Raw genomic sequence first — 12,029 nt, 5'->3', positions numbered from 1 at the left:
ACACAAAATTAACAGAGAGCGAAGGTTTATATAATCGCAATAGAAATTGTACACAATGGCGCTAACGCTCAGGGCGAAAAAAATTGTACGGAAAATTCTATAGAGAAAACTCTGCTTGATTTCCTCATTTGGGCAGTTCTTCAATTCAGAGATACCGAGACAAGAGAGACTAAAAATTGTAATCAAACAGGCAACAGAAGTTGCACTACAGAATAAACAAGTTGCAACCTGCTTAGAGTATGGATTACGCTACCACAATTGCGATACTTACATTTCCCCACAAATCAAATAGGATGCGCTAGTTAGCACCAGATGGCAGATAGGAGAAGAATAACCGAAGAACTACCTTCTCCGCTCTCAACTCCCAACTTTCGAAGAAAACACTAGGTGGAGGATGCGATTCAATGCTGTCGAATCACAAAAAAAAAAAAAAAACCAGAGCAATGCAGCAGGAACTTCCCACTCTTGGCGTACACATCGCGCATTAATATTGGTGCGAGCCTGGAAGAGTGTCGCACCGATAGGCCACCCTCTTCTCGTCAAGCTTGGTGGTGGGAGCGTCGCATTCGAGTGGATACATCCAAAATTTGAAACAAGAGCAACCAAAATTCCACTGCCGCTTGGACGGCGCCAAGGCGTCACGTCCTTTGCTGTCCATGTATCAAAGAGAGCATATTATGCTCGGTTATGCTCTGGGGACAGCTGTGGCGGCAAGTCAGAAAGGCCATGGCCAGCTCTAGCCAACAAAAGCACAGAGCTAGACATGGCCCCACTTGTGCAAGACTGCTAAACTTCTTGGAGATGGTCGCCCCCTCCTACTAATACTCAGTCTTTTGCCAACAAACGAGAACTAGAGATAGCACAGAGAGCACACCTTCTCAGTGACCAAAACGCAAACCTTTCCTCCCAAGCAAAACTGACCAGTAATCTCAATAAAATAGCCGCAAAATAGTGGCAGAAAATGAAACAATATGGGATAGAGATATGTGACACTCATATCACACTCTTCTGTGTATAAATTCATTTTATAGCAGTAGTACCACTCATTAAAATTAAGACAAAATGACCCTTTTCTTCCTTTCTTCAAAAAGGAGGAAGCTCGTTACCGGAACGTACGAGGCTAAGTCAATTATTATCCTTAATTTATATTATTGTTTCTTTTGGTAGTACTGTTGTTTCACGTTGATGACGCATGCTTTGTTTATTTGTTGTTATATCTTTTCAATTTTCAAGCTGCTAGGTTAGTTTCGTTATCACTGCCGTGCTGTTAATCATGGCTGCTCCACCGTCTATTTACACCAAAGAAGAGCAACGTTCAGGGACCCGTTTTGTGGTAGAAAAGCCTATCAGGGGTTGAAATTCATCGAAGACTTTCGGTACAGTACGGAACAGTGTTTCCGAAATGGTCGCACAAGGGTTACGCACAATGAGGGAGCCGAACGACCGTTTACTGCCACAAATGAAAAAACCATTGAGGGCTCACGTGAATTGATTCTCTTAGACGATTAACTATTGACGAAGTGGCACATCGTCTGCAAATTAGTCACGGTTCTACCTACGGAAACATCAACAACGAACTTGGGTTTCATAAAGTTTGTGCAAGATGGGTCCCAAAACAACGCACAATAGCTTAAACAAACACGCTTGGACATCTGCAAAAAACATTTGGATCGCTATGGCAACGAACGGGACGGCTTCAGACAGGATCATTACTGGCGACGAAATATGGATCCATAATTTCGAGTCGGAGAGTAAACGACAGAGTATGGAATGGAAACATCCAAATTGGCAGGCAAGAAAAGTTCAAGACCCAACCGTCCGCAGGAAAACTGACGCTTACGGTTTTTTGGGACGGACAAGGCCGAGAACGGGAACATTATGGGGAAAGGGACAGAACTGTATGTTACAGTGAGATGCTTACTGCCAGGCTAAAGCCTGCACTTCGAAGCAAACGCCGAGGATTGCTGTCAAAATGTGTTGTCTTGTAGCATGACAATACCCAACCGCATACTGCTGCCCACGCTGCTGAAACTCTCCAGAAACTCAAATTTTAAGTACTGGATCATCCTCCACATAGTTCCGATCTTGCCCCTGCTTGACTATTACTTGTTTGGTCCACTCAAACAGGCATTAAGGGGCCGTCGATTTGCCTCGGACGAAGCAGTGAAAGAAGCGGTGCATTCCTGGCTCGCAGCTCAACCGAAAACCTTCTTTTATGAGGGCATGAGGAAGCTTGTACGTCGATGGGCCAAGTGCGTTGAAACACAAGGAGACTATGTCGAAAAAAGATGTTCGTGTAAGTTTCCTATATGATTACAATAAAATTTTATAACTACTTTGCGCATAATAAATGACTTACCCTCGTACGTACCCAAAAATATAAGCTTTCATTTACAAACATACGTTTTAGTGCAGTACCAGAATTCTTCAAAATTTCTAACAGGAAGTGAGCTAATTAGGAACTAGTAAGTAAGTGTATGTAAAGAACAAGAACACACGTTCTTCCTGATCTCAGTGGTTTGAATGCAATGCTAAAATCGTGAGAAACGAGGTCATCATAACAGGGATAAATAATTATAAGGATAGTACGATAAATTGCATATTGAATTAAGGAATAAAACACACGAATCATACATAAAATTTAGTTTTATAATTTAGAATATCAAACGAAAGTATGATATTAACACAATTAAGTCAGAAGCTTGCTTATTCGAGGTGTGTTGCCGCGGGATGTTAGGTCCGCAACTGTTCAGTACTGAGGAAACTGGGTAACGTTTTGTGTCTTCCATCTCTATTGCACTGATATAAAATTCCGCTGTAGCGGTTACCGATTTTGGGCTGACACGCTGATATTTATTTGGTTCTGACAGTCAGTAGCAATGGACGCATAGTTTAAGATCAATGAAAGTATCAGTTACCTACTGTATACTTTACTGCGCCTTTTGACGCCATATTTTATGAACAATTACTGTTAATAACAGGCCATGTGGTTTGAAAACTTGTGTGTCAACTCGAAACCGGTAAGCAAACAGCTGAATTTTAAGTCAATGCACCTGATACAGACAAAACAAGAAAGAGAAATTTAAAAAAAAAATGTTTTAAGATATTTACCCATATCAAAAGTGACAACTTAACATAAAATTCTCTCTTATGCTCGGATAGTCAACAGATACAAAAATATATCAAAATTATCTTGCTGTCTCTCTTCGAACTTTCGAATGACAAAACATTCTTAATTCGTAGTAAACAAAAATGGTGCCATTGAAAGTGTATTATTCGAAATGAACTTTCCCTGTTGTTTCTGAATCTTACAGAATAAACTACACTGATAGAATCACTTAATGTCAAGTTATTTTACAAAAAGTTTTTCAGCACTTTTTTGGTGAAACAGAGGAGAACAATATTGGTGAACCGACAGCATTGAGAGCATTCTTTGCTTTTGGTTCCAGTGTACCTTTATTCTCTACTCGCGTTTCACTACAACTGAACCCATGCACCGCCGCTAAACAGCCAAGTTGCTGGCTAGTAATTTTGCAACGGAGATTACGTAGGGGCAGCGGCGCAGAAAGGTTAAACGCAAGCCACGGTAGGGGTCACTAATCATTGCATTATCTTAATGGCGCTGACACGAAAACTCCGCCGTACACGGCTTGTAATTACACAAGTGCTTGTGTTATTACGGCTCATTCGTTACGAATGCAGAGCAGTTTTGCAAAAGCGTGTTGTCCTGCGTCCTAAAGACCCGTTTTGTTTTTAATTGCAACAAACGCCCTGTGAAACTGGCTGATTTCAGACAAAGCAGTTTGTGCGACATGTTTTATTGTTGCTGTCTCCAGACTTAATGCTAGTTCGATGCAGGTCTTCATGTTAGTCTATCCTGCTCAAGTCTTTACAGGAACCCACATCCATTTAAAGTTGCTTAATGATGTCAAACATTTGTCTCCCTGTACAACTTGTACCCTCCACACTTACCCCCGTTACCAACACAACTACTCCATCATACCTCAGTTTGTGTGCTACTATCTTATCCCTAATTTCAATCAAGCAGTGCCGTAAAACTCCTTTTTCCCCGTTCGATGCTTTACCTCTTCATTGCATTAGTTAGCAATCCAATCTCCAGTATTCCTTTTTAGCACAACATTGCTAAAGCTGTATGAAGATGCTATCAGTTCTTTCGGACATGTCCAAAAGAAGATCTTCATATAGATAAGGCTTGCCGGCCAATGATCTTCTTGAATACAGATGTACTCATATTGCTCAAACTCTTACGGGAATCAGTAGATTGACTGCAGCGAGTAATGAGTATAGTAGGCAGGGGCACTATAAATGTAGTGTGTGGGCGGTAAGCTGGAAATGTAGGTCACACGGGGAGCGTGCCAGAGATAAGTCCCTGCTGCAGTCGCACTATTCTCTGTGTCGTCGGTGGCTCAGTCGGATAGACAATCTGCCACGCAAGCAGGAGACCCTGGACTCAAGTCCCGGTCGGGACACACATTTTTCAAATGTCCCCGATGATATTCATCAACACCTGTAAGCAGTCGGGCGAGTCTTGGCTATCCGAAGCTGACTGCAGCTCCAGCCCGACTCAGCTCGATGTCCGTTCGGAATTCAGAGACACGGCGACCCGGGCACCCTGGCTCGTACCCATCCACGCAGAGGTAACTCTTGCCCATTGGCCACGATATCTCTGCACAAGGAAGGAACCGACCTAAGTCCCGCAAGATGATCAACTGAAGGGGCCCAGAAGCGATCGGAAGACCAAATACACGTCGCTCGATGAGATGACTGACCGAACCACCAACCAACGGTCGTCCCCTCTCAAGTCTCCTTCCGTCGGACAGTTCATGTGTATCCCCAGCGGTCGGGCGAGTACTGGCTGTGCAGACCTTACTCGCGCTGCGTCCCGACTGAACTTACGGCACACCACGACCCGGAAATACTACCGGTCGCTCCAGAGATAGTACGACAGTGTCCTTATCGATAAGTGCTGCTGCTGCCAGTCACGGGCAAGCAAACCAGCAACCTAGTAACGCCAAAGGAGAGTTCTGAGCATAAACGCTGGTACCAGAAATTTTTGGCATTAGCATTCGTGCGTTACTGACATCAGCATATCCACCCATGCGCACCAAGCCAACGGCATCATCGCTCCAGGAATTCTGACATCAACACAACCCCAAAGCCATGACTTCATCAGTCCTGGACTTCTAATATCGTTGTGTCACTGCCTTGGGAATGCCATTTGCACCTGCTGCTTCCCCCCCCCCCCCCCCAGAAACCCCCACACACCCATACCCGAGCCAACATCACCCTTGCACCCCTGCTTATCGATCTCATCATGCTGACTGCCAACTGCAAGCAACTTCAAATTCCCAACATTCGAGGAATTTTAATTTTACTGTGTGTGTGTGTGTGTGTGTGTGTGTGTGTGTGTGTGTGTGTACTTCGAGGACGAATAGCCACCCACAGCTTTTGAGCAACTGCCCAGGTAGTTATAACAAATTAATTTTTGTGGCAGTATCCGAACTATCTGATGATATCACATATGTGCTACACACAAATCACATATGTGTCATGTGAGTATGATGTTGTTCTCTCACATGAGTCACAAACACCGGCATAATGTAATGTCAATACCCATATGCTCAAAAGTACCCATACGACTTGTCAATCATGCACTGCTGCTCCCCATATGAGCCTCTGCTCTATAGTGAGTGGATCAGGTGCTGTAGTAAGAAGGAAATGAAAATAAAGGTGGCAGATTAAGAGACTGTATCAGATCATGTAACAAAGTCATAGCATAGTCCTACCGTGCTCGCCTCCCAAGCAAGTGTGCCCGGGTTCGATTCCCAGCCAAGTTGGGGAATTTCTCCGCTCGTGGACTGGGAGTTGTGTTGTCCTCATCATCATTTCATCCTCAAACCAGCACGCAGGTCGCCCAATGTGCCGTCTAATGCAATAAGACTTGCACTTGACCACCGAACTTCTCCGCATAGGTGCCTCCCGGCCAACGATGCCATACAGTCATTTCATTTCACAGCGAAGTCCTCAAAATGTCAGTCAAGTAGCACCAAATCTGGAAGTTGTTAGTATATGATCTACAACGGGCAGATTAGAAAAAAAAAAAAATTGCAACTTGGACATTACCGAGTGGTTGCATGGGAACACTGGTGGTGCGGGTCTGTGGATGAGGGGTTGGGGTGTCAAGGTGGAAGATGCAGTGTAGGAGCCGCCTTCACAGGACAGTGACATCATGATGTCAGAATTCCAGGAGAGATGATGTCAGCGCCTTGGGGCCGCAATGATGTCGTAATTATCTTGCCAATGGTGTCATGGCTTTGGTACACATTGCTAGATGCGAAGATGTCAGAATTCCATTCATGCCAACACAAACAGTGCAAATAGGGCTGATGTCAGCGTTTTTGCCAAGAGCTCTCCTTGGTCCTCTACTTCCGACTACGCTCCATACAACTTTTATGAGCGAGAGAACCTCAAATAGTAAGTTTTACATGTTGTCCCTTGCTCAGACCACTGCAGAATAATGTTGTCAGAAGACAGTACATGTCCTGGGTATCCTACAGACGCAGTTCTGATAACAGGTGTGCCGGCCGGTGTGGCCGTGCGGTCTAGGCGCTTCAGTCCGGAACCGCGCTGCCGCTACGGTCGCAGGTTCGAATCCTGCCTCGGGCATGGATGTGTGTGATGTCCTTAGGTTAGTTAGGTTTAAGAAGTTCTAGGTTCTAGGGGACTGATGACCTCAGATGTTAAGTCTCATAGTGCTCAGAGCCATTTGAACCATTTTGATAACAGGTGTACCAGAGTGTGGGAGTGAAAAAAATGGCACAGCAATTGGAAAAGTACTCCGCATTGGAGCTGTGTAAGACAATACTAATCTTGTTACCATAACTGTAAACTCAATACGACTTCGCCGTGAGTTACCCAAGCACGACTCACGCCCCGACCTCACAGCTTTACTTCCGCCAGTACCTCGTGTCCTACCTTCCAAACTTCACATAAGCTGTCCTGCAGGATCGGGTAAAGACAGCAATAAAAGATAGAAACGCACTGAAAAGAAAATTAGACCATGATAAACGAAAAACGGATGACTAAAGAAATGAATTAGCAACTGAACATCTGGGTCAGGAGTATCAGCGAAAGAAACTAACTGTAGAAAAAATGATCCAAGAAGAAAAGGAAAAGTGTTGGGAACACGTTACCACGTTCTAAGGAGCGGGAATTGGTAGTCTCGCCACTCAATGTCTTAACGCGGGTGGTGATTACTTTTGAATTGAACCATTCCATGGTCCCGTTGTGGTAGTTTTCGTTTTTCGTTTGATTGCCCCAATGGAATGTGTGCTCTTAGATGAAAGGTATTATTGACCAAGCTTGCCTTATAATTGGCGCTTTTGCGAAACTACCCTGTAAATTTCATCGAAAAACTATATTGTACTCAGAGGAAAGAGGAAACAAGACCGAGACATAACGTCTCCAGTGTAATGATTTATTGAACTTCGGAATAATGTACCTTTGCGAAGTAACAAGCAGACCACTTCTATGAGGAGAACATCTTTCCTGTCCGTGGATGGTCATTTATGGTGATCCATCATCACACCTTACTCTCGTCTCTCTCTCTCTCTCTCTCTCTCTCTCTCTCTCTCATTTTTACGATTTTACTAAACATTGTGACACTAGAGTACTGACGGATACGTGGTAATCGCAATGTTATTTCAATTTTCTGCGCGTTAGTGTGCTACCCTGCGCGCAACGTATCAGTGCTGGAGCAGATGTCACGGGTGTTGTACAGACAGCATTGGGTAGGTGCTCGCGTGCACGCCTGGCGTCGCTGCTGGTGTGGGGTAATCTAGTTGCGGGAAGACCCACAGCGGCGCATCACTCGCGCATCCAGCGTCGGTTTACCACTAAGCCTCGCAGCGATCGCTATACGTCTTCTGGCGGCCGCACGTGTAACCGAATCTGGCTGCCAGCGCAGTTCTGCATGCGATGTTCAGAGTACTAGAAACTTGACGGTCGACAAGAGTCAGAATTTACCCCTTCACCAGTTCCCCGCTGTTCTGAGGTCGAGAAATAAATATCAGACCGAAGTTGTGATTACTTTTGTTGTGGGACACACCATCTCATCAAAGTATCCCAGCACCTGTTAGTGGAGAATAATGAGAGGTGTGTCCGCCCTTCGCCATTACGATGACTACAGCTCTGATGGAGATACTTTCAAATGAAGTGTTTGAGTGTCTGTGGACGTATGGCAACCTATTCTTCTCCAAGAACAGAAGCTAGAGAATATAGTGATGTTGTACGCTATGGTCTGGAGCGCAATCGACGTTTTAAATCGAACCATTGGTTCAGGTGCGGATTTGGGACAGGCCAGTCAGTCCGAGAAATGTTGCGTCCATAAGCCATTGCCTCACGGAGACTGCTTAATCGCAGGTTGCATTTTCTTGCTGATACAATCATCGCCTCCGAGCTGTTCACCTCCAGCACACAGTACTTTTTTTTCTCTTCATCTCAGAGTAGCACTTGCAATCAATGTCCTCAAGTATTTGCTGGATGTATTCCTATCTCTGTCTTCCTTTACAGTTTTTGCCCTTTACAGATCCCTCTTGACCATGGAAGTCTAGCCCTGATGTCTTAGCACATATCCTATCATCCTGTCCCTTAATCTTGTCAGTGTTTTCCACATGTTCCTTTCCTCTCCGATTCTGCGCAGAGCCTCCTCATTCCTTACTTTATCAGTCCACCCAATTTTCAGATTTCGTCTGTAGCACCACATCTCAAATGCCTCAGTTTTCTTCTATTCCGTTTTGCCCACAGTCCATGTTTCACTACCATACAATGCTGTACTCCAGACGTACATTCCCAGAAATTTCTTCCTCAAATTAAGGCCTATGTTTGATACTAGTAGACTCCTCTTGGGCAAGAATCCTCTTTTTGCCAGTGCTAGTCTCTTTTTGATATCCTCCTTGCTCCGCCTGTCATAGGTTATTTTGCTGCCTAGTTAGTAGAATTCCTTAACTTCACATACTTCGTGGCAATCAATGCTGATGTTAAGTTTCTCGCTGTTCTCATTTCTGCTACTTCTCATTACTTTCGTCTTTCTTCGATTTATTCTCAGCCCATATTCTTCACTCATTAGACTGTTCATTCCATTCAGCAGTTCATGTAATTCTCATTCGCTTTCACTTAGGACACCGATGTCATCAGCTAATCGTATCATTGATATCCTTTCACCTTGAATTTCAGTTCCACTCCTGAAAGTTTCTTTTATTTCCATCAGTGCTTCTTCGACGAACAGATTGAACAATAGGCGCGAAGGACTACATCCTTATCTTACATTCTTTTTGTTCTGAGTACTTCGTTCTTGGTTGTCCACTGATATTATTCCCTCTTGGCTATTTGTGTCAGAATTTCGAACGTCTGGTACCATTCTACGTTGTGCAACGCTTTCTCCATGTCGACAAATCCTATGAACCTTTCTTGTTTTGGTCTTGCTTTCATTATCAACCGCAACGTGCGAATTGTCTCTCTGCTTCCTTTACCTTCCCTGAAGCCAAACTGTTCGGCATTTAATATATCCTCAATTTTATTTCCCATTCCTCTGTGTGTTATTCTCTGCAACTTGGATGCATGAGCTGTGAAGCTGATTGTGCGATACTTCTCGCACTTGCCAGCTCTTTCAGTCTTCGGAATTGTGTGGATGATATTTTTCTGAAAATCAGATGGTACATCGCTAGCCTACACATTCCACACACCTATGTGAATAGTAGTTTTGTTGCAACTTCCCTCAATGATTTTAGAAATTCTGATGGAATTGTTTCACCATAAGTAAAACTCTCTTAAATTCTGATACTAATACTAACTCATCTGTCTCTTCTAAATCGACTCCTGTTTCTTCTTCAATTACATCAGACAAATCTTCCCCTTCATGGAGATCTTCAATGTACTCCTTCCACCTATCCCCTCTTTCCTCTGCGTTTAATACTGGAATTCCTCTATTAAACGTAACCACCCTTGTTTTTAATTTCACAGAATGCTGTTTTGACTTTTCTATATGCTAAGGCAATTGTTATGACAATCATTTCTTTTTCGATTTCTTCACATTGTTCACGCATCCATTTCGTCTTTGGTTCCGTGTGCTTCATATTTATTTCATTCTTCAGCAATTGTATTTCTGTTTTCCTGAATTCCCAGAATCCCTTCTTTCTTCGATTACCTGAAGTACTTCTGTTAACCATCGTTTCTTCGCAGTTGCCATCGTTTTATCTATATTTTTTCCAACTTCTGTAATTGTCCTTCTTACGGATGTATATTCCTCTTCAGCTGCTCTGCCTACCGTGCTATTCCTTATTGCTGTGTCTGTAGCTTAGATAACTTCAAACGTATCTCGTCATTCTTTAGTACTTCCGTATCACACTTCTTTTGCTATTGATTCTTCCTGACTTCGGCGTACTCTTTATCACTACTCCATTGTGATCTGAGTCTATATCTGCTCATTGGTGTGCCTTACAATAAAGTATCTGATTTCGGGATCTCTGTTTGTCCATGATGTGATCACCATGATGTAATGTAACTGAAATCTTCCCATGTTACCCGGCCTTCTCCAAGTATACTTCCTCTTCCTGTGATTCTTGAACAGAATATTCGCTATTACTCTCTGAAATTTGTTAGAGAACTCAATCAGTATTTCTCCTCTCTCATTCCTTGTCCCAAGCCCATGTTCTCCCGCAACCTGTTATTCTACTCCTTCCCTTACAATGGCATTCCAGTCCCCCATGACTATTAGATTTTCATCTTCCTTTACATACTGCATAACCGTTTTAATATACTCATACACTTTCTCTATTTCTTCATCTTCAGAATGCTACATCGGCATATATATCCGAACTATCGTTGTCGATGTTGGTTTGATGTCGATTCTGACAAGAATAACTTTATCACTGAACTGTTCACAATAACATGTTCTGTGCCCTGTCTTCCTACGCATAACGAATTCGACACCCATTTTACTACTTTGCGCTGCTGTTGATATTATCCTATACTCATCTGACCAGAAATTCTTGTCGTGTTTCCAATTCACCTCAATGATGCCTGCTATATCTGTATTGAGCCTTTGCCTTTCCCTTTGATTGTCTAGCTTCCCCACCACGTTCAAGCTTCTGACATTCCATGCCCCGACTCGTAGAACGTTATCGTTGCGCTGGTTATTCAATCTTTATCTCTTGGTCACCTCCCCGTTGGCAGCCCTCTCCCGCAGCTCCGAATGGGGGACTATTCCGGAAGCTCTTGCCATGATGACACTTTTTCAATTGTAGGCCACATTTCCTGTCGATACACGTTAGGTGCCTTTAATGTAGTGGGTTACATTGCCTTCTGCATCCTCATGCCGTTGATCTTGCTGAGTCTTCCGTCTTTAGGAGCAGTTTTCCACCCCAAGGATAAGAGTGTGTCCTGAATTTATGTCCGCTCTTCCACCCTGTTTGACAAGGCTGTTTAATTAATTCTGTGAGAATCAATAACGATTAGTGATGTTCATTCGCAAACAGACCTTAGACTCAGTTATGTGACTAGATATGCGATTTCCTGTCGGAGAGTAGTAATTAACGGAAAGTCTTCGAGTAAGAGAGAAGTGATTTCTGGTGTTCCCCAAGCTAGTGTTATAAGCCCTTTGCTGTTCCTTATCTATCTAAACGATTTGGGAGACAATCTGAGCAGTCGTCTTCGGTTGTTTGCAGATGACGCTGTCGTTTATCGACTAGTTAAATCATCGGAAAATGCAAACAAATTGCAAAACGATTTAGAAAACACATCTGTATGGTGCGAAAATTGACAATTGACTCTAAATAACGAAAAGTGTGGGGTCATCCACATGAGTGATAAAAGGAATCCGTCAAACTTCGGTTACACTATAAATCAGTCAAATCTAAAGGCCGTAAATTCAACTAAATACCTAGAAATTACAATTACTAACAACTTAAATTAGAAGGAACACACAATGTTGTGGGGAAGGCTAATCTAAG

Source organism: Schistocerca piceifrons, chromosome 1 (assembly GCF_021461385.2).
Source record: "Schistocerca piceifrons isolate TAMUIC-IGC-003096 chromosome 1, iqSchPice1.1, whole genome shotgun sequence".
Classification (NCBI taxonomy): Eukaryota; Metazoa; Arthropoda; class Insecta; order Orthoptera; family Acrididae; genus Schistocerca; species Schistocerca piceifrons.
This window is presented reverse-complemented; position numbering follows the sequence as displayed.